Below are 23,731 nucleotides of genomic sequence, written 5' to 3'. Positions count from 1 at the left end.
CCAAAGAATCGAATGAACAACAAGTCCCCTGGGCAAAATGTGCAAAAAATTCTCAATTAGTTGTCTTTATTTAGTGAGCACTATGGGGTCCTCAACCACACTATAGAATTATGGCAAGAAAGCTGAGCTCTTCACTAGCTTATTAGCATTCTCAGAGGGTTGGAGTGCCGCTGATAGCAGACTGTTGCCTCCAAGAGCTGTTGGTGGGACCCCTACACTCCCGGGCTTTGTCCTTTTGTCCTTCCAAGCCAGCAGGAAGTACTGCCCCATGTCCAGGGCATTCTGGGATACCTTCATTCCATTCACAGTTTGCATAACCGGCGGGGCTGAAGTCTTTGTTATTGACTATGACCATCACTGTTGCAGGTTGAAATGAAAAGCAAAAGCGATCTGTATCAGTCAATGCTAAATGCAGGTTTAGGAAGTAGCTCCCTTCCAAATGAACATCCTTGGAGGGCTGGAGTGGCCAAAGCCCCATGGGAAATCCAGGTCCCGGGTTATAATCTGACTGTGTTCTTTTCATCCCAAAATTATAACACTAGGCTAGGGAACAGAAATGGGAGTGGATGAATGAAAATTCTAGACTGACTCCTCAGCATATACATTTTTACAGCACACTCTTACCTATTGGACCACCCTCCCCACCACCAACCCACCCACTCCAACCACCCCTTTCCCAGAAAAAGGAAACAAGAAAGGTGAAAACAGTATTTTTACTAAAAGAACTGCAGCAAGTATTAGAAATGCCTTCTCTAAAAAAGAGGGTATTTGCTGCTTTAGGGAAAACACTATCATTGACTAAATTAACAAGTTGTCTTATCAACTGCCATAAGCCTTGGAGTCTAATTAATTTAGTACTGATCAATAGTCCTCAATGAGGCATTGATTTCTGCCTGCCTGGTGGGGCTGCCGCGGAAATCACTTCCTCTGTATGCCACACACACACACAGGCACCCAAAGCTTATGCGTGATCACATTAAGATTATATTTCACTCATCCTATATGAGCATGCATTTCATGAACCAAGTAAAAATGAGAAAATGGAATAAAAAGCAACTTTTGGAAGTAAGAACAGGTTCACCAGCAAGTGTGAACAGAGATCGAGCAATCCCTGCCAAAGTTCTGCTTTCTCAGAAAATGCCCTTTGAGTGAGAGGAAACATTAAAACAAACAAACAAAAAAGAAAGAAAGAAAAAAGAAATAAAGTGCTTTGCTTAAAAGATAGGAATTGCTTTCACTGGTCATAAGGCATGCAAAGAGTGCGTGAGTTATTTTTCTCATTTTCGGAATGCTGATGATACTTTTATGAAAAGTATTCTGATGCAAAGTAATAATAACAGTACTGCTATCTGGCCAAGGGCAGAAGCAGATGGTGAGCCTCAGATAAGAAGGAAAACATGTGACAGGGCTGCCTGGGATTTGTCTCTTACAGCTGGGGTGGGGTAGGGAGGACTTCCTCCTCCCTCCTCCCCAAATCAGTACATTGGGACAGTATCAGGATGAAAATAATTTAAGCATTTGACTTTTCAATTTGTATCTGGGCTAACAAGATACTTATTCTCTTAAGACATCGAGCCTAAGAAAGGGCTAGGTTTGAATGAGCGTTTTCCGATTCTCCTAGGACACAGCCCTTGCGTTTTCTTGGGGGCCCCTCCCTGTTTGGGTGCCTGTCGCTTGCATTGTGCCAGCCAGCTGCCTGACACCCCTGAAAATCCCGAGGCTTGCCCCGCAGGCTTGGCCACTGGGCAGTGTTTCCTCCCGTCGTCTAAACGTCCCTTGAAATAAGAAGTAAGTATGGTAAAACTTTTCAAATATTTTACAGACGATGCTTGAATTTCAAACGCCAGGAAACAGGTGGCTAAGGAATTTATCTATCTCAGAACTGATTTTCTACTCAACTAAGAGAGGAGGGAGGAGGGAGGAGCGAAAAACTGAAAACACATGTAACTGCCCTTTTCCAGGGTTAGAGAAACTGCCCAAAATGATCAAAACAAAAACAGTTCCTATTCTTTCCTGTGCATTTATTTAATATAATTTGGCTTATTGAAACTCGCAATTACATATATACATATATTTTTAAAGTCCCAGAAAAGACCTCCCCTTAATCTCCCTGGGGCCTCCGAGTTTCCATAGCACTTTACAAAAGATCTTTATTGAGGAAAGGATTGGACAAACTTTCCTTATATGTGTGGCCCACATCATTAATTGCCCCATCTCCTTTAGCGAGGCCTTATTCCTATGTAAATACCCTTGCATAATGTTACAGGCTATTGTTAGGCCACCGCCAGTCAGTCGCCACTTATATGCATTTTTATTTCAATCCGCTGCTCGGAGAATGAAAAGATGTCTGGACTTAAGCTGTTTACCAACTGGGCTGAAGCTGCCGAGCAGCAAAACTGAAGAAAGCCCCGAGCCGCTGGAGGAACAAGGTTTTACAATGCGAGCAGCCATTTTCAGTTGAGTTATTAACCCACCCTGAAACTCTCCTAAGCTATGCCTTTTTACAAGAACAAATGTGCTGAATCAGACATGAATGAGCCCGAACTATTAAGAGAGAAATCCTCTAAAGAACTATTGAACACAACATAGGTTTGTAATCATTTTGTCTCAGTTGCCTGCTACCAACACTATCAAGGATGATAAGCTGGCTCGGTTGTGCACTGGCTCATAATGAAACAATAGTGCGGTACAGTCAAACCGCACATGCAAGCAACACGCACCCAGAGTCAGACAACAGTCTTCAAGAGACTAGAAGACCGAGTTAATAGCTCAACACCGGGCCCTTATATTGATTTGGTCACTAAAACACAGTAGCAATCTCTAACGGGAACATTGAGAGAGAAAAAAAAATGCTTCCGAATCCGTCTACCTCTCAATCCTATGCATGTCCTCATGCGTGCTTCCGTTGAAAAGCTAAAATGATTTTCACTTTCTAGTTGTGAAGATCTGCTGGGATGAGACAACATGGCAATAAAGCAGCAACACTCTCCTAAAGGGAGCTAGCTTTTCACTCTGCAAAATGCCCTGCAGGCAAGGAACATCCTACTTATTTCATGGCACCGCAATCTGAGTGGTGTGGCGTTCGCCTAAAGAAATTCTTGACTATTTGCATGCTTATGAGAATCCAATGAGTGCCTAATAAGTGCATATATGTGTCAGGAAACATCTCATTGCAGAGTTAGTGCTACAGGAAAGACGCCACACACACGCGCAGAGGAAAGCAGTCTTGAGTTAATTACCATCACAATGCAATCAAGTACAACAGTCATAGCTGAAAACCTTTCCTATTAAAGCTGCTAGGCTCAGCCTTGCCTCTGCAGGTCAGCCTCGGCACTGATAACCTTTCCAGCAGACAAACACGTGTAACGTTGCCTCGTCTAATTAAAAGCTCAGGGGGGTGTAGAAAAATACCAGCACATGGACTCCAAGCAAATGAGGGATGCCTTTGGCTGAGGACGCTACCATATGCTGCTGCTGTTTACTCTGGAAGGAAACTGAGTCACTTAACATTTCAATAGGTTAATCAATTGACAATTAAATGAAGAAATTGGTTAACTCGGAAAACAATTAACATGACACTCCATTAAGTACACTCTCTAATTGCCCCAGCTGCGAGTGCAAATGAACGTGCATGGTAAAGCCTCTAACTGGGGTGGCACTGTTGTGTGTGTGTGTGTGTGTGTGTGTGTGTGTGTGTGTTTGAGAAAACAGAATTAACTGAAAACTCGTGTTTTATTTTTATTGAATAGACAGTAGGCATTCTATCATCCACTACAGTTTTAGCAGAGGGGAGCTAAATATATATTTTTACATTATTTTAAGGGCTCACTTCAAGTTGTTGAAATATTTAATTTGCAATAATCAATTAAAATAACCCAAACACCTCCTCCCAAATTATGGGTTGGTGAACAAAATGGGAAATCTCTCCCTTTGCTTATTTTGGGGACCGAATTACTTTGAAGGATCAGGTACATTTCAAGATTTCCTTTCTCATTAAACAACGCAATGCACAAGTCTTAAAGTCAGAATTTTTGCTGCACATTTCCGGAAGTGATTACTGACTGTTGGCTGTGTCCCTAACTTCACTGTCGGGTGGTAGCAGTAGTGTTCATTAATGACAATTTCAAATTGGAAGCTCAGAGTTTGGATTGTTACAGACTATGACAAATGCCTATTACAGGCAGTCATTAAGAGGAAAAATATTCATTTACAAAAGAGGTGATAATTTAAGTAAATCATAAATGTTTCTGAGATGTATTAAGCATTAAATATTATTTGAATGAGAATATCTTTAAAGGCTGATTGTTAAAATTATATCATCTTCCTCCTCCACCCCTTTTGGGAACTTTACTATCCCTGGATACACACAAATAAATACAATAAATCTACTTTGAGGGACTGATGGCTTAGCAGCAGAGTGGGAGAATGGCATTGGAGAAGAGGGCAGTGGAGACAGCTGGGTAACACCTTCAGGGAGTGTATAGGTCCCAGAGGGCCAGCTTCAACCTATGAGAGGAGGGGATGAGCAGGGAGTTCCTGCAGCCTGCCTAGACGGCCTGCATCACTCAGCTGGGGGTCATGATGCTGCAGTCAATTCAGCGTGGACCATGTTTTATCTACTTTTCTTCTCTGCCTCACTTCTCCTTCCCTTCACTTTTAATGCCCTGGCATTACACCTCCCAGTGAAGCCTCCGATCATAACTCTTATATTAGGACTGTTCTCTAGGGAAATAGTGTACCTGAAATGTGATGGAGATGGTAATGGTTACTTCATCATTGAAATTTCAGCCCATCCTTTCCCAAGACACTAGGATAGCCCTGGCCTGGTGGATCAGTTGGTTGGAGCTCTGTCCTGTGCACCAAATAAACTCTTGTATGGATCAAAAAAAGCTGGCTCGCCTGGGTATGTATACTTCACAGGCACATAGTTTATTGTACAGCATTCAGGCTGGATTTGAGTCTCCATTTATCCCCCTATATGGATGTCCTTGTTCAGTGAACAACCTATTTAAATTTATCTATTTGAGTGGAGTAGAAGTAATATACAACTTATAAAGGAGTAGATTCAGAATTTTTCAAAGCACTTCTAATAGTGCTTTGTTGATGTGGTTATATCCAGTTCTAAACAAAAAAATAAATTTTACACATATTGTTTACAGTACCTGATTTTATGATAGCTTGTCTTTCTTAGGAACGAGCTTAAACGGGTCTTTTCCTTGGTAGGTGGGTAGAGGGAGATGAGTTGGTGTTTAAATTGTGCTGAGCATCATCTTACATATGGAGCTACAGTGAGGAGTCAGGATGAAGAGCAGTGAAAATGGATGATTGCATTTATCCGGGACCAGGACTGCCTTTTCTTTAGCTTCTTAAACTTCACCTGTCACTCAAACAGTACATCACTCAGGGCTTCAATAATCTCCTACCCCTCAACTCTCCACCACACCACGGAAGCACTTAGATTTCCTGCTTCTTCATTTTTGATACATCAAAATCCCAAAGACATAGAAGAAAAATAGCTATTCCCTTTAATCTCCCTACTGTGAATAAAATTCCCTATCGAAATCTTGGGGTGCTCAGCACCTTCAAGATGGAAAGTAAGACCCTGGGTACCTGGTGGAATGAGGGAAAGAAGAAAGAGAGGGAGGGGAAGACAGAAAAGCACAGCACTCGTTCTTAGGCAAGGCTGACCAGGCCAGCTGGAGACCCCTCATTGCGCATCCAGTCATAGAAAGACCTCCTTCATCTCTCCCCTTTCAGCAAACGTTTATTCATTGCTTACCTTACGTCAGACCAAATGCCACTGCAAAAGGGAATATGAGTTTCTGCCTTTGATGAGCTTACGATCTAATAGGAAAGTTGAAAACATGAGCAGATAATTTCAGTCTAATGAAGTAATGACTATGATAAAAGTACGTATAGCTTGCTATGGGAGCCTGGGACAGGGCTGGTCACCCCACCCTGGGTTACAGAAGGCTTCCTGGAGAAAACCTGTGAGGTGGCTCTCTTGAGTCTGTCATTCAGGGACTGTGCACAACCTGGCTCTCTACATGATCTACCGCTCTAGCTTTACCCCTGGTCAGCGGTCCAGTTTAAGAACCCATTGTGGCCCTCGAGTCAAAAAGTTTGCCCACCCCTGGTAGTGGGAGAAATCACCAAGTCCAGTCAAAGGGTTAAGTACTGGGACGGTGACTCAGGCAGGGACTCGGGATTCCAGGGAAGTCTCCTAGCCTGGGATGGGATGGAATGAGGGTAGGGGCTGAGCTGAGTCTTTTTAAAGGAGCAAGAGTCAGTCTGGTGACATGCAGGGGACATGGCACTTCAGACAGAGGGGAGAGCATAAGTAAAAAGAGTAAAAACAGAGGAGAGGACAGCACCGTGATGGCGAACCTTTTGAGCTCGGCGTGTCAGCATTTTGAAAAACCCTAACTTAACTCTGGTGCTGTGTCACATATAGAAATTTTTTGATATTTGCAACCATAGTAAAACAAAGACTTATATTTTTGATATTTATTTTATATATTTAAATGCCATTTAACAAAGAAAAATCAACCAAAAAAATGAGTTCACGTGTCACCTCTGACATGCGTGTCATAGGTTCGCCATCACTGCCCTATGCAGTAATATACTCAACTATCACTAATTTCCAAATATTACTTGTTTATACAAACTAGACTTTCAGTCTGGAGGCTCTTCTCCCATTTACAAACCAGGAAAACCTCTGTTCATTCTTTAATACCCATCTCAGAAGTCACTTTTGTGAAGCTTTCTCTGAAAATCCTAGGCAGAGTTGCCTCCTTCCTTCTTCCTGCTTCTAGCCTAGCCATGTAAGGTCTCTATTTACCACGTTGTATGTCTAAGATAATATTTACCATAGTTTTTCTGTGGACATGTCTGTTTTCTCTTTTGACTGTGAGCTCAGAGGGCAGGAGTCATTCATCTTTGTTTCGCCAGGGACTAGCGCTCTGAATGGCCCTTAGCTCTGTTACTTAATATTTGATGGCTGAATGATTACATATAATATACTATGGAAACACTAATGATGGAGTCATTCACTATGCTGTTCACACTGAATAAAACATTTGGACCATCATATCTACATAGCAAACAGGCCTCTGCGATACGTGAGATTGGAAATGGCCCAGGACAGGACCCCGACTTAGAAAATGCCTGTCAGAACCTCAGATCTGTTGTGTTGGTTTGGCCACTGCCTCATTGTGGGTCATGGATTGTTGAGTACTTTTTAGATGATTAAATGGAGTCAGGGAGAATTTGCTTTAGTTAAAGTTTCACTTAGGTCAATTGTTTATTTCTTATTCAGGACCTGTTATGTTACTAAGCACTGTTCTAGATGCTGGCAGATACAGCGATCAAATCATAAGGTTTAGGACAGAGGGTCCATGGAGAACTCTACACAGTGGTTCTGAAAGTGTGATCCTCAGATCAAAAGCATCAAGGTCACCTGGAAACTCTAACTCGTTAGAAATGCCAATTCTTGGACCCGAGCCGACACCCACCAGTTCAGAAACTCTGGGGGCTGGGGCCCAGCAATCTAATTTAACAAGCTGTCAGGTGATTCTGATGCTGAGATCCACTGCTGAGTCTAGTCCAAGTCCATGCTAGAGAGGCCATCAGTAGCCATAGTGAAAGAAACTAAAGTTTTGCCACTCCAAAACTGCCTTTCGGGATACTGATTTTAAGCTGGTTATTAAGAAACAAAAAACTCTGAAAGAATCGTTGACCCTTCCCTTTTCCTGTCTAAGAGATTCAGATGGAAAGGCTTTCACCAGGAATGAAATCTTAACATATTCAACTTAGCATTAGATGGGAAAGCTCAGGCAGGGGCCTGATAGGTAGGTCGCCCCTCACTTTGTGTCCCAGTGTTTCTGGGTTATCTAGAAAGAATTTGCCTGCCACTGCGATTCTGCTCTTCCTCAACTACCTGTAAGTTGCCTATTTCCTTTGACATCTCAGACCCCTTCCCTCTTTCTCCTTTGTCCATAATGGCATATAAACCTCAGCTGCCCAATGTGTTTGGAGTTTTATATCTCACTAGAGGCCCGGTGCACAAAAATTTGTGCACTTGGGGGCGGGGGGGGGGTTCCTCAGCCCCTCCATCACTGGAGCAAGCAAGCCTCCTGCTCACTTCAGCTGCGTGGCTGCTGGCCGCCATCTTGGTTGGGTTAATTTGCATATCGCACTGATTAGCCAATGGGAGGCGTAGCGAAGGTACGGTCAATTACCATGTTTGTCTATTATTAGATAGGATAACACCCCCATCATGTACATCGGTAATAAACTTTGTACATTTTCTTCTATTAGTCTGTCTTTGTTAACCTAATTATTACCCCAACTAGAAGAACTTAACAAACTCTAATATTTGAGTTTGTCTGCCTGGGCACATTGGCCAAAAGAAATGCACACCAAGGAGTTTTCAGTGTTTAAAGGAAAACAGTTTAGTATTGAATTGGTCAATCTGGAATGTGGGGAGCTAGCACTTTAAAAGACCCAACTGTCACCCTGGCTGGGTGGCTCAGTTGGTTGGAGTGCCATTCATACACCAAAAAGGTTGCAGGTTTGATCCCTGGTCAGGGCACAGATGGAAGGCAACTGATCAATGTTTTTCACTCACATAGATGTTTCTCTCTCTCCCTTCCTCTCTCTAAACAGATCCTCAGGTGAGAACTAAAAAATAAAAGAAAAAATAAAACATCTGACTCTCCAATTGTGTGTAGGTTACAGGGCAAAATCACAAGACATTGTGGGTGAGTGGTTCAGGGTCCTGTTGGGAGTTGATTGGTTGGAAGGGACATAAGGGTAATAAATCATTTCTTCAGGTCTTAAGAGCAGCTCTGAGGTCTGCTCTGGCATCCCTCTATCTGTTCCATGGAAAAGTAGCCAGGAAGTCATTCCAACTGAGGGCTCAGGAGCTCAGTTGGGTGGGTAGCTCAGTTGGTTAGAGCGTGGACCCAATATGCCAAAGTTGCCATTCAGTCCCTGGTCAGGGCACATACAAGAATCAACCAATGAATGCATGAACAGGTGGAACAACAAATTGATGTTTCTCTCTCTCTCTCTCTCTCTCTCTCTCTCTCTCTCTCTCTCTCCCTAAAGTCAATTTAAAAAATTAAAAGACACTATATTTAGCCTGCCAGAGGTCCAGACCTTGTGATCATGTCTGTTCCAGACTATTGTCTTTTGCTGCCTCGGGAAAAGGCTATGTCTGTCGGGGGGTGAGGGTGGGGGTGTGGAGAGAAACAGAAATATGATTTCTAGAACTAGGATTCAAAGCGAAAGCTAATCAAAGTTGTAAGGGCCCGCAGTTTCAAAGGTGGGAGAGAAAGTATTTTTTTAAGCCCCCGCAATAGCTTCTGACTGGTCCTGCATATCCACCCTTCCAGCAGCTCTCTGCCCTGGAAAATGAATGTGTGTGTCCCCGTCAGTGGTTCTCATGCCCTGGACTTCTGTTTGGGGTCAGATAATGGGGAGGAAGGGAGTTATAAGCCTGACTGTGTCCCTCAAGTCTCCTAAGGATGCCTCCCCCTCACAACACTTTCTCCAGCCTCTGGTAGTGGCCCCTCCCCTCAGGCCTGGGAGAGGTGAGGGCATGACTGCACAGGACTCGTGATTCCCTTTCTCACTCCCACCCACCCTCAGGTTACAAATAGCCCCTTTGTGCATAAGCCGCACAAATCATCCTGAGTGTCCTTTCTGCTTTCCAGCAGAACCCCACCATTTGGTTTAGATCTTGTCATCTTATTTTTGATCTTCTGCAGAAGTCCATGAAAATAGTTCAATAGCTTTTAAAATCAGAAGAAAAGATATGAATACAGTCCAGCCTAGAATGTATTTGTCTTTATATTGATGCAATTTTTAACCTTTTCTTTTTTCCCAATGAAGGAAGAGGACCACAAAGGCAAAATTGCCTCTGGCCTATGACTGTCATAATGTGGCCTCTTGCTATTGATTTTCTTACCTTCCTGTTATCCATCCCCCAACCCCTCTCTTCCACCCACAGAACAATATACCCACATGTACAGACTCACACAAGTATATTTGCCCCTTTGTATTCACGCTCCACTTTTCCCCTCTTCCTCCTTCCCCTGCTTTGGAGGAAGGAGGAGGCTTTTCTTTCAGGACAGTCAATAGGGGGTGTCCGCAGACCAAAGGGCCAGAGGAAGAAGTCAGGGTACTTACCCTCCTGGCACCCTCCCTGCTGCCCATTGGTGAGGCCACAGCTTCTGCTGCTGAGCCCCCACCCCCCAGCTCTTTCCAGGTTCCTGTAACCACTCCCTCCCCTGCCTTTTGGGTTTAGGGAAGTTTTGGCTCTTCACTAGACCCTGGTGCCTCACCATTTCTTCCTGGGTTCCTTAACCCTTTGTTAATAGCCTTTGTAATAGCTTCTTCATTAACATGCATACAGACCTATTTTTAATCAGTAGAACAGAGACATAGCTGTTTTTGATTTGTACATTTAATCCATCACAAACATCTCCCAAGGTTTCCACAAAGTCTGCATAATGACCATATGTCAATACAATGTTCTACCTCATGATGTACATTAACTTCCTAATTTTTATCTTTTTCCCCCTTCCTTTTGACTGGCTTATCCTTAACACTGCCTTTTTTCATTTTCATTATAGCCAGAAAAAAACAAACATTCTCAAGGTGTAGATTTTTACTGCATATATATTTTCACTGCATTTATGTTCTTTTTTTTTTTTTTTAAGATTCTGATGCCATCTGTCTTATAACCACATGGCTACCCCTCCTTCAGAATTCTTCTACAAACAGTTTTGCTCACTCTGTGTGGAATGTATTTACACTCAACTGTCGGCAGACATTTGTTTAAACTATTCTCTCCATTTGAAATATTATCTTCTCCCAAGTTTTTCAAATGTCAACTTTCCTGCCAAGTTAAATATGTTATTCTCTCTTTTGAACTAACCTATTCAAGTAATGTATTTGGTAATTAATAATTTTTTATATTTTGAAATGTCATTTAAATATTTTAGATTATGACTGTAAACATATTACTCTCTTTTCTCCTTCAACTTGATTATTAATTTTTTGACAAGAATTATTTTCTTATATCATTTTTCTCTATAGGGACTTGCACATACTAGTAATTGCTTAATAAATATGTATTGATCTGAAAAATGTTGGAGGCCAATATATAAAAGATTGACTATCAAAATATTAGGTAGGTTTAAGTGTGATTAAAGTTGAGCTCTCTGTCCATTTCTATGTCACAAGCTGTGACTTCATCACATGATACTTGGGTTTCCAATATTGTTTGGAGATATTATTGTTCTTAAGTATTACTAAGAGGGGAAATGCTTTAAAAGTATTTGTATCTAAGTCAAGGATGAGCACATGCACAAGAAAGAAGCACTTCAACAGTAGAGATTTATTTTATTTATTTACTTATTAAATTTTTTTTTGTTAATCCTCACCCAAGGATATTTTTTCCATTGAGTTTTAGAAAGACTGGAAAGGAGGGAGGGAGAGGAGGGGAGAGAGAGAGAGAAACATTGATGTGAGAGAGTCACATCTATTGGTTGTCTCCCACACGAGCCCCAAGGGGGACCAGGGATAGAACCTGAAACCCTTTACTGGGAACCCACAACCTTTTGGTGTGGCTGACGCTCTAACCACCACTGAAAACACAGGCCAGGGTATCATAGTATATATTTAGAAGGAGGAGTCAAGACAGTAATAATAATGGTAGTGATAACTCAGCTTCTAATTACTAACACAGATCCTGAGTCATTCTGAAACACATTGCCCTGTTTAATTTCATCATATTACCTCCAAATATCTTTCTCATTTACTGTATTACTACTACTAATAAAACCTTCCTTACTCCAACTAAGATATATGTGACACAAAAGGAAGGATGTTTTGTTCTTGTATTCCGCACTGTATTCCCAAACATTTCCACTGCGAACATTTCCCAAGGGAGTAAGTTTAGCACAGAGGATGCATTCAATGAACACTTGTTGAATAAATGAATGAATGGACATTTAATAGTATTTCATGATTTTCCAGACAGCGCTCTAAGTGCTTCACACAACACCCTGTTAGGTACTTACTGTCCCTATTTACAGAGGAGGAAACAGAAGCTCAGAGAAGCTAAGGGACTTTCACATCTAGTAACTGGGACTTAACATCCAGGTAGCCTGATTCTGGAGACTGCAGTTTTAGCCAATATGTTAAATTTTAATCAATAAAATATTGTAAAATAACAACAACTACCATTTGCACATGTACTTCTAAGACGGATGAACTATTGTCACAGGTATTTCCATTTTGATAACATTCAATGATCCTGAGCGAATATGATTATGATCCCTACTTTACAGATGGGAAAACCGAGAAATGAAGTAACTTGTCTGAGGTCACAGTGCCATGAAGTGGCAGCCCTGGGAAGTAAACTCAGATCTCCTGAGTCCCATTTCCATCTCTCTCCCACTCCCTGCTCCCGCCATGCACCATGCTGCAGGTTAAACTGGCCAAAGACCACAATGTATGGCTTTAGACATACATGAGAAGAAATTCTGTTTTAGGATAGTAGTGACTAATAAAACAATTGTTAGCAGTCACCAATAAAAAAAGTCTATTTTTATATTCACTGATTCTACTTTAGTCGTTACTAACTTGTTACTAATAAAATATTCCACATGGGTTGTAAATTGTGTGAGTGTGTGTGTGTGTGTGTGTGTGTGTGTGTGTGTGTGTGTGTGTGTGGTGGTGGTGGTTGGGCAGTCCCCAAGCATTTATCTTAGAAGGATATGACAATAACAACATTTTCATGAGTACCTTTCACAAAGACTGTACAATCACTTGTTCAGGATTGCTCTGTGGTATGTATTTCATATATCAAAAAAGAGGTGTTATCTCCCCTTCTTCTCTTAGATATTTATTCCTACAATGGGTGTTGGCAAATAACTCCAAGTTATATTTTCTTGACAAGATAATACACATTATAAGCATGATTTTGACAGTTAGAATGAGACCCTGAGGTCTGGGGGGAAGTGAGGGGAGATGGAGAGACCCTCGGAACAAAGTGCTGGAGAGTGGTCAATGGCAATGACAGCAGCCAGCCACCTGACTCCGGCTCAAACTTTACAAGTTTAACATGCAGGGGTGATGATGGAGTGGAATTAGAAGTAAATTAAGATACATGTCAACCTTCTCTTCAGGGAGATGGATGAAGAGGCATTCTGCACTCATGGAAGAACAGAGAAGGAACATGTCACTTTATGCCAAGGTAAGATGGTGGAATAGGAACAACCGTTCATGATCAGAGTGGAGAGGCATTCTGCACTCATGGAAGAACAGAGAAGGAACACTTTATGTCAAGGTAAGTTGGAGGAATAGGAATAACCATTCATGATCAGAGTGGAAATGCAGATTCATTGGCTCTATAGGAAGGGATCTGAAGAATGGCTGAAAATGACTTGGAAATTGTAGGAGACCAGGAACTGAATATGATTTAACGTAGAAGTATTACCATTAAGGAGAAAGATATTGTACTTCAGCATAGTAACGAGGTATCGCTGTTGTCCACTCAAAAGTTTTACTTTCCATAAAGCTTCATATTTACTTTTCATACCGTGCACTGGCAATTTAATGTTCAGATTAATCCAAGACTCATTTTAGTGCATGCGGACCTGCTCACCTGCTACTGCAGTCTACGGAGGTTTCTCTCTTTATGGACATGTCTAGCTCTTATTTCCATGCCACTCACTTGGAATTTAGACTTTTAATGACAGTTTCATTTTATAAGCATACATGCCTGTAATCTGACCAGCTCAGTGCATATGTTTATTTGCAGGAACAGGGGTTCGTGAGTATCTACCACGTGGTTTTTGTTAGAGCCACAGTGCTTAGTTTGGGGCCCAACATAGTTGTTACTCAGTTATTAATTGCTGTATGATTACTTATTTTACTTTTGGTTTAGGCTATTGTTTTCTCCACAGCCAGCAAAAGTTGCAGTAAAAACCGTGTAGTACAATTTATGAAAACTTGTGGGTTGCAATGTATTTACATTGTTACTTCTCCAGGGAATGCAGTGGTGTCCCTTTGAGTGAGGAATTTGAAAATATGTGGGTTTGGGGAAGTATCTCCTGCCCCCACTGGTGGGCTTCCTTCCACAGGAGATGCCCGGGAGAGTACTGCCAAGGTTGCTGGGGCAAACCTTTGCATATACAAATGTGGGTCACCTGGGCTTTCTTCCACAGGAGATCCCCGTAGGTAGCTGCCAAGTTTGCTAGGGCAGATCTTTGCAAATACAAATGTGGGTCAATGTGTTGACAGGATGTCAGATTTGTGTAGCTAATGGAGCTTCAGCATGAATATTGAGCCTTATGCCATTCCATTGTTGCCCAAATGAACCTGTGGGTGCCTATTCCTGCCTGCCTCTATTGGAACAGAAAATAGAAGCCCTTCTTGTGAAAACCTGACCAAGGTCCACAGCCCACCCTTGACTCATAGTAACTGGTTTTTAGCAACAACTGAAAAGTAAATTCAAAGAGATCCAAGTGGCAGAGCAGTGATACCTTTCCATCAAAATAGTCTGTAATTTCATGTTCAGGAATCTTTGCCGTGGCATGGATCAACGAAGAGTAACAAAGAACAAGTCGGATCAGCTGATTTGGAGGGACCGTGTCTTTTGTATCACCAAAGGCCTCACATATTATTGAGTTCACTGAAACATATAAATCTCAGTGGGGACGGTGGGTATCTGACTACTCTTGTTTTTTCTCTTCATAAGAGCACTCTGAAATTATATTTCAGGATCATGGACATTTCATTTGAACTGAACATAGTAAACTACAGGCAACTTTTTTATTCTTTGGGAGATGGGAGTGTGGATTAAATAGCATTTACCATAAGGGTTCAGGAATCTTTGCCGTGGCATGGATCAACGAAGAGCAACAAAGAACAAGTCGGATCAGCTGATTTGGCGGGACCGAGTCTTTTGTTTCACCAAAGGCCTCACATATTATTGAGTTCATTGAAACATATAAATCTCAGTGGGGACGGTGGGTATCTGACTACTCTTGTTCTTTCTCTTCATAAGAGTACTCTGAAATTATATTTCAGGATCATGGACATTTCATTTGAACTGAACATAGTAAACAGACAACTTTTTTATTCTTTGGGAGATGAGAGTGTGGATTAAATAGCATTTACCATAAGCCCTCATTTTAACTTCTTAATGTTCTATTACCTATAACTGTATTACCTGGTGCTTCTACTAATGAGCATTTCTGCATATGTATACAACAATGATCTACATTAACTAGATCCTGAAACATATAAATCTCAGTGGGGACGGTGGGTATCTGACTACTCTTGTTCTTTCTCTTCATAAGAGTACTCTGAAATTATATTTCAGGATCATGGACATTTCATTTGAACTGAACATAGTAAACAGACAACTTTTTTATTCTTTGGGAGATGAGAGTGTGGATTAAATAGCATTTACCATAAGCCCTCATTTTAACTTCTTAATGTTCTATTACCTATAACTGTATTACCTGGTGCTTCTACTAATGAGCATTTCTGCATATGTATACAACAATGATCTACATTAACTAGATCATTTGTTTAAGCCAGTGGTTCTCAACCTTCCTAATGCCGCGACCCTTTAATACAGTTCCTCATGTTGTGGTGACCCCCAACCATAAAATTATTTTCGTTGCTACTTCATAACTGTAATTTTGCTACTGTTATGAATCGTAATGTAAATATCTGATATGCAGGATGTATTTAGGTGACCCCTGTGAAAGGGTCGTTCGACCCCCAAAGGGGTCGAGACCCACAGGTTGAGAACCGCTGGTTTAAGCAGAAGACCTTTCCTCCAGTTTTTCAGATAATATATTTTCTTTGCTTCAGTTGAACACCTAGTGTATTTGCATTGTTTTTATTTTAAAATAAGTTTTTATTGATTTTAGGGAGAAGGATAGAGAGATAGAAACATCACTGATGGGCTGCCTCCTGCATGCCCCCTACTGGGGATTGAGCCCAAAACCCAGGCATGTACCCTGACCAGAGATCGAGCCAGTGACCTCTTGGTTCATAGGTCAACGCTCAACCCTTGAGCCACATGAATGCATTTTTGACAAAAGGGGAAATATTATACCTACATATTTGTCTGTTGCAGTAACAAACGTACATAGTTGAGTCTATGTGAGTCCAGGACAGTACACTGGGCAGTTTTCCTAATGGACTTCAATGTAGAAGGCAATGTCTGTAAAATCTAAGGGCTAAAAGTGTGCTAAGTTGAAGTGGACACTTACATTGTTAAAATTTAATAGTAACTACAGAAATTGTTTAGAACCTACACACAGTATTTTTGCAGAGAGGAGTCTTTTATTTCTGACATTGTTTAGAATGTCTGTGCATGATGCTACTTAAAGGCAGATTGGATTTTAGTTGATTTTAATATTGGGTTTCCACTCTCTGTTGACCGTGCCATATGCTTGTACCAGGGCCCACTGTTTCCATTTGGGTCCACCACTGCTGTGTTTTATACAGTTGCATTTTTTATTTTCGGCTCATATACTTTGGAGTACAGCTTTCAAAGGTAATTTTTTTTCCAGCGCATGTCTTTCTTTTTTTAAAACCATGGCTCCTCTCAGTATATCAGAAATCTTATTTTTATTTACTATTTCGACATTATTAATTGTCGCTCAGAAAGCTGTATACTGTTTGATGAGAACTAGACCTATAGATAAATATCGATTTGTATTTAGTATCTTTTGTACATTTGTTTAAAAGGAATAATGCCTTTAAAAAAATAAGAATGGAAGGGATTAAACAGAAGAATGTGGTAATATTCTGACAATTGTTCTTGTATGTGTTTGTATTTGCCATCTATAGAATCCAACTTTTCATATCTTATCTCTTTCGTGGCGGTACAAAATAAGAATCCCTCACAAGAGAGCTCTCTTCCTCTCATCTTATCCAGTACCTAAGTGTGCATGGATATTTTCTCCTACATTTATCAGGTTGTTTTTTTTCCCTTGCTGGCACCCCAAATAGTAGCCAAGCAGCATCATACTATGCGTGAGGCTGTTTTGTTTTTTGACACTATTGTATTTTTCCCTTCTCTAAAAGCAGTTCCTCTGTACTGACTAAATGGGTTTTTTATCAATTAGCTTTGGCTGGGAAAATCTTTTCCTGTCTAATATAGAATAATGATTTTTTTTCATCTGTCAAGGGGGTTATTAATAAATGCCACCAGTGGGGTTAGAATATTCTCTGGTGTTTGCTTTAGGGGAACAAGGGGATTGTCGGAAATCCTAGCCAAACTGAACCATAATTAGAGAGAAAATGTTAGCAATTAGAACTATACATTAGGCTTTAATTTACTACCATGGAAAAGTCGAGGGTGGCATTTTTTATTCCATTTTTAGGTACAGCAGATGGATTGCTCATTACAGGATAATTTCCGCCGACCCTCTGCATTTCTCAGGGTAACAAAGTGGCTGAGAGCACTGTGCAGTCAGTGCTCCGATTTGATTTTATTTTTTGCGGGGGTGGTAAGCAGAGTGGGAGGTTGAGCGGTTATCAGTTTCCTGCGCAGTCGTTGACGTTATTGGGAATCTTTTTATATGTTGAATAATTTCAGGCCCAGAAAACAGTTTGGGAACACAAGTACATTAATATAATTTACTTTTATATCCTCGCTTCAATGTATTGTACTGATGTGGTTTAACAACCTTCACGTTAAAAAATTCCCCTTTTCAGGGTCTCTACTTTTGATTTTTCTTAATGACCAAAAATGAACATTTTAACTTATATCTTCTCAACCCAAAGATACTATAGCTGCAGTCAATTTCAGTCTAATTCCTGAAAGCTCCTGAAGCCACAGAGTGAAACTTTGTTGAAGATGTGGGGTCTACCTGATCACGTTTTCTGTTTAATCTCACACGTGACATTTCATAAAATGAATGTTGGGCCAAGATGTTAATGACTATTTAAAACAAATGTATTTAAGTATGTATGCATTTATTTATCTTTACAAATGTATTTATTTTGATGTAACAATATTTTTCATGAAGAAAGAAATCTTCTAGTTACTTTATATTACAATGAGTCAAAATCAGCCACAGTGGCCCGGCTGCTGTAGCTCAGTAGTTGAGAATCAACCTATGAACCAGGAGGTCACGGTTCAATTCCTGGTCAGAGCACATGTCCAGTTGCAGGCTCCATCTCCAGTGTGGGGTGTGCAGGAGGCAGCCAATGGGTGATTCTCTCACATGATTGATGTTTATATCTCTCTCTCTCCCTCTTCCTTCCTCTCTGAAATCAATAAAAATATATTAAAAGACAAAACAAATATATTTTTTAAAAAATCAGTCACAGTTTCCTTTGCTTTTGAAAATGTAGTTGAAAATATTTTATTTTATTATGATAAAACATATATAACACAAAACATAATATTTTAACCATTTTTAGATGTACAGTTCAGTGGCATTAATACATTCACATTGCTGTGAATCACCACCATCCATCTTCAAAACTTTTTCATCTTCTCAAACTGAAATTGCAATTATTAAACAACAAATCTCCATTTCCCTTCCCCCCACCATTCTACTTTCTGTCTCTATAAATGGACTCCTCTAGGTATCCTATATAATAAAAGGGTAATATGCAAATTGACTGAATGGTGAAATTACCAGAATGCCCATGGCCCCTCAACCCAGCCGGCCCAACCCCAACAGCCCCCATTGGGGGTGGGCCGGCTGGACCCCACCAGCGCATGAATTTGAGCACCAGGCCTCTAGTCTCATGTAAGTGGAATCACACAATGTGCGGCCTTTAGTGTCTGGTTTATTTCACCTAGCATGTCGGTAAGGTTCATCCATGTTGTTGCAGAATTTCTCATTTTTTAAGGCAGAATAATATTCCATTATTTGTACATACCATGAAGGTACCTTTATTTTAAATCTTTACACATATTTCCCAAAGATGTATCTCCACACTCAAATGTTGATGAGTTGACATCTATAAACAAGCTATGTTTGCCACCGGTGAGGTGGCTGATAAAAAGGGTGGTGAGTTTTGCCCCATGGCAATTCACTGTAGGCAGTTTAGATAAGAAATAAAGGAAACTATCCAATCTATAGCCTATATCAGTGGTCGGCAAACTCATTAGTCAACAGAGCCAAATATCAACAGTACTTCTTCAAAATTTTTCATCTTCTCAAACTGAAATTGCAATTATTAAACAACAAATCTCCATTTCCCTTCCCCCCACCATTCTACTTTCTGTCTCTATAAATGGACTCCTCTAGGTATCCTATATAATAAAAGGGTAATATGCAAATTGACTGAATGGTGAAATTACCAGAATGCCCATGGCCCCTCAACCCAGCCGGCCCAACCCCAACAGCCCCCATTGGGGGTGGGCCGGCTGGATCCCACCAGTGCACGAATTTGAGCACCGGGCCTCTAGTCTCATGTAAGTGGAATCACACAATGTGTGGCCTTTAGTGTCTGGTTTATTTTCACCTAGCATGTCGGTAAGGTTCATCCATGTTGTTGCAGAATTTCTCATTTTTTAAGGCAGAATAATATTCCATTATTTGTACATACCATGAAGGTACCTTTATTTTAAATCTTTACACATATTTCCCAAAGATGTATCTCCACACTCAAATGTTGATGAGTTGACATCTATAAACAAGCTATGTTTGCCACCGGTGAGGTGGCTGATAAAAAGGGTGGTGAGTTTTGCCCCATGGCAATTCACTGTAGGCAGTTTAGATAAGAAATAAAGGAAACTATCCAATCTATAGCCTATGTCAGTGGTCGGCAAACTCATTAGTCAACAGAGCCAAATATCAACAGTACTTCTTCAAAATAGACTCACCCAGGCCGAAAACCGACTTCTACACATGGGCCACGAAGTTCCAGTCACACTGTACATGTGCCTGCACGTGGTATTTTGTGGAAGAGCCACACTCAAGGGGCCAAAAAACTGCATGTGGCTCGTGAGCCGCAGTTTGCCGACCACAGGCCTATATAATAAAGAGGCAATATTCAAATTGACTGTCATGCCCTACCACAAGATGGCCGCTCCCATGTGGTCACAAGATGGCCAGCAGGGGAGAGCAGTTGTGAAAGAGCAGGCCAGTAGGGGAGGGCAGTTAGGGGCAACCAGGACAGCAGGGGAGGGAAGTTGGGGTCAACCAGGCCTGCAGGGGAGGGCAGTTATGGGTGAACAGGCTGGCAGGGGAGGGAAGTTGGGGGGGACCAGGCCTGCAGGGAAGGGCAGTTGGGGGCGATCGGGTCAGCAGGGGAGGGCAGTTGAGGGTAATCAAGCCGGCAGGGGAGCAGTTAGGCATCAATCAGGCTGGCAGAGGCGGGGTTAGGGGGTGACCAGGCTGGCAGGCAGGCAAGTGGTTGGGAGCCAGCAGTCCTGGATTGTGAGAGGGATGTCTGACTGCCAGTTTAGGTCCAATCCCTAAGGGGTCCCAGATTGGAGAGGGTGCAGGCTGGGCTGAGGGACACGACCCCCCCCCCAGTGCACAAATTTTGTGCACTGAGCCTCTAGTACTAGTATATAAAAGCCAAGTGACCAGAATGACCAGAATGACCAGTAGCTATGATGGGCACTGTGGTGGCCAACCAGCCGGATCGGGGTCCCCATCGGGCCCCCCAACCTCCTGCAGCCCCTCCCCCTGGCCAGCCCAGCCCTGATCGGCCCCCCGCCCTGATCAGGGGTGTGCACCAGGCCTCTAGTCTTTCCATAAAAGACCAGTTAGAGGACAGCCATGTTAGGCTTATTCAAGTTATGACATGGAGAGTAAAGCAGTTAATTAATTTTATTTTCAGGTAAATGTTAAGAAGGCATTATTAAAAACATTTACAGCAGTAATTCATTACAGAATTTTCAATGGTTGATAAAGTCAGGTACCTAGGTATCCTCAATTTTCTCTTTAATCAAAGGATCAGAAGAATAAGAACTATTTTTCCTGTATTTCATATTGTACCAGAATTTAGCTAAAGTTTCTCATGCCTCTTATGGAGAACATCAGCACAAAAATGCTATACTTTTGTCAATTAATAATTCTATAGTTCTATAGTGGTGTGACAGAAAACATTTTTTTCCTCATAAAAATTCATATTATGTCAACAAAACATTACTTAACTTTTGAGTTTTAAATGTTTAGATGGCAAAAGTTTATTTAAGACTACTCTGCCTGAAGGTAAAGTTCAGCTATAACACATCACTTTTCATAGGCTCCCTTAGAAGGAAGACTCTTTGCAGAAAAGGGTTAACAAGACTTCTGGGGGGCTAAAAAATATTTTCCCTCCTACCTTTTAAGTTCTAGCCAGGTTAATAATCAAATTGTTGTGACTATGTTTAAGATTTTATCAGGAATGCTAGAATTGATAAAATTAGAATTGAAATTGTTAGGTTAGAGTAGATAAACTTTAAACTTCATCTATGTAGATATTGCCAAATTGCTCTGCAAATTTTCCTGGTTTTAAAATGTGTTAAAAATGTTCTCTCTACTTTTTTTTTTTCTCTGAGTGCTCTAGACATTGAAGCAATAGTCTATCTCATTTTTTATTTCAGCATCACAAACTTTCAAAATGATAATGTATGGCCCTAGGAACCATCCATGCCTGATGCTTAAAAGCGCTCACCTTTGATTTTTAATTTATATTAGTCATTAATCCCCCCTTTTAAAAATAATTATGATACATATGAGAAAACTATCGCTTTGATATAAAATTATGGAAATCTAAAATCTGACTCCTAAAATAGTGTTTTTAAGGAACTTGTTGCAAACCATCTTATTCTATAATTTGAATATATATCTTTACAAATAAACTTGAGGGTCTTCAAGGGTACAGGTTTTGTCCTATTCAATTTCATATGCCCTTAGCACTTAGAACTTGATGTGGCTTGTTTATATTGAAAATTGTAAATATTAATATTTATAATTTCTTCTCAACTTATTCTATAACCCAAATGAATATGTAATTTCTTCACAGATATCTCTGAGAAAACATTTTAAAATGCTTTTTCAAATTGTGATAATTATACTGGTATAATCCTAAGGGGTACTCAGGACCTTAAACCAGGGGTCTTCAAGCTGCTGCACATGTGAACCTGGGGTACCTAAGCATGGGAATTTTCAGGAAACCAATTTCTAGATCCTCAACTTTCACCTGTACTCATTCATATATTTATCAGTTTTCTTTTTTCAGTTGTATGAGTCCATTCATATAAAGCACAAATATATGCAAAACTAATCTATGCTGTTGCAAAACCAGAAGGTGACTACCCTTGTGGGAGTGATAGTGATGGGAAGGTTCTGGTAATGTCCTGTTGCCTAACCTAGGTGTGCTCAGTTGTGCAAAATTCATCAAGCCAAGTAGTTATTATGTAGAGATGCATATTAAAGGTCAATAAAAAGTTCAATTAAAATAAGAAAAAAACTTTAAGAAGAATAAATGCTAGTAGAATATTAGAAAGAACTCACATATTCATTAACAACTACTTAAACAGTTACTTAATCTAATCATTATATATATATTGAAATCACTGGGTCAAAAGGTAAAAATAGATTTATAATTTTGATAAATTTGCAAAATTCCTTTTCTAAAGGTTATACCAGTTTGAATTTCCTACCAGCCATGTATGAGAGTACCTGTTTCCTCATGGTCTATGAAAGAAAGATATCTAATACTTCTTATATTATATATAACTAGAGGCCCAGTGCAGGACATTTGTGCACTCGGGAGGGGGGTGGTCCCTCAGCCCAGCCTGCGCCCTTTCGCAGTCCGAGAGCCCTTGGGGAGAAGTCCAACTGATGGCTTAAGCCCGCTCCCTGTGCTGTCAATCAGACATCCTTAGTGCTGCTGTGGAGGCGGGCCACTGCGCTTGCCAGCCGTCAGCCCGGCTTGTGGCTGAGAGGCGCTCCTCCTGTGGGAGCACACTGACCACCAGGGGGCAGCTCCTGCATTAAGCGTCTTCCCCCTGGTGGTCAGTGTGCATCATAGTGACCAGTCGTCCTGCTGTTCAGTCAATTTGCATATTACACTTTTATTATATAGGATAATACATATTGTTATATAATATATTATTATCATATATCTCATAATATTATCTCTCTCTATATATGTCATGGAATGAGAGAATATCTACAAATAAAGAGAGAGAGAGCAATTGTGGAGGGTAGTTCAAAGTCTTCAGAATAGGCCAGCAGTCTGGAGACACAGGGATGAGTTGAGGTTGAAGCTCAAGTCCAAAGGCAGTCTGGAAGAAGAATTGCTCTTTTTGGGGGGGGACCCCTGTCTTTTTTCTTAGGCCTTCAACTGACTGGATGAGGCCCACCTACATTATGGAGGATGACCTCCATATGCTTTATTCAAAGTCTACTTATTTATATGTTCTAAAAAAATCTTCATATTAACATCTAGATTGGTGTTTAACCAAATATCTGGGTGCCATGGACTAGCCAAGTGTTCATATAAATTTAACCTTCACACTAGGTGTTATGTCTTTGAACACTCTTTTAATCTATAGATTTCTCCAGCCATATCCCCCTCTCTCTTTTCCTTTTATAACTTACTAGTGGCCTGGTGCACGAAATTTGTGTACATTAAAAGGGAATTAATTAGAGGAAATATTTTAATATTGCTATTTGCCCTTTCTCTATAATAGAAGTATCAGAGATGAAAGAAAATTAGTAAAATG

At 40.8% G+C, this 23,731-nt stretch overlaps 1 long non-coding RNA gene across 2 annotated transcripts in view; it reads left to right on the top strand.

Moving 5' to 3' along the window:
- Positions 1-23,731, top strand: part of LOC106723779 — a 119,303-nt gene that overhangs the window by 78,647 nt on the left and 16,925 nt on the right. For both annotated transcript variants that reach the window (XR_001359499.1, XR_001359498.1), the window contains one exon: positions 13,203-13,270. This is a non-coding gene — a long non-coding RNA (uncharacterized LOC106723779). The remainder of the gene's footprint in view (positions 1-13,202; positions 13,271-23,731) is intronic.

This window comes from Myotis brandtii, unplaced genomic scaffold (assembly GCF_000412655.1).
Source record: "Myotis brandtii unplaced genomic scaffold, ASM41265v1 scaffold640, whole genome shotgun sequence".
Taxonomy (NCBI): Eukaryota; Metazoa; Chordata; class Mammalia; order Chiroptera; family Vespertilionidae; genus Myotis; species Myotis brandtii.
Note: the sequence above shows the minus strand (reverse complement) of the source record. Positions and strands in the feature narration are given on the sequence as shown.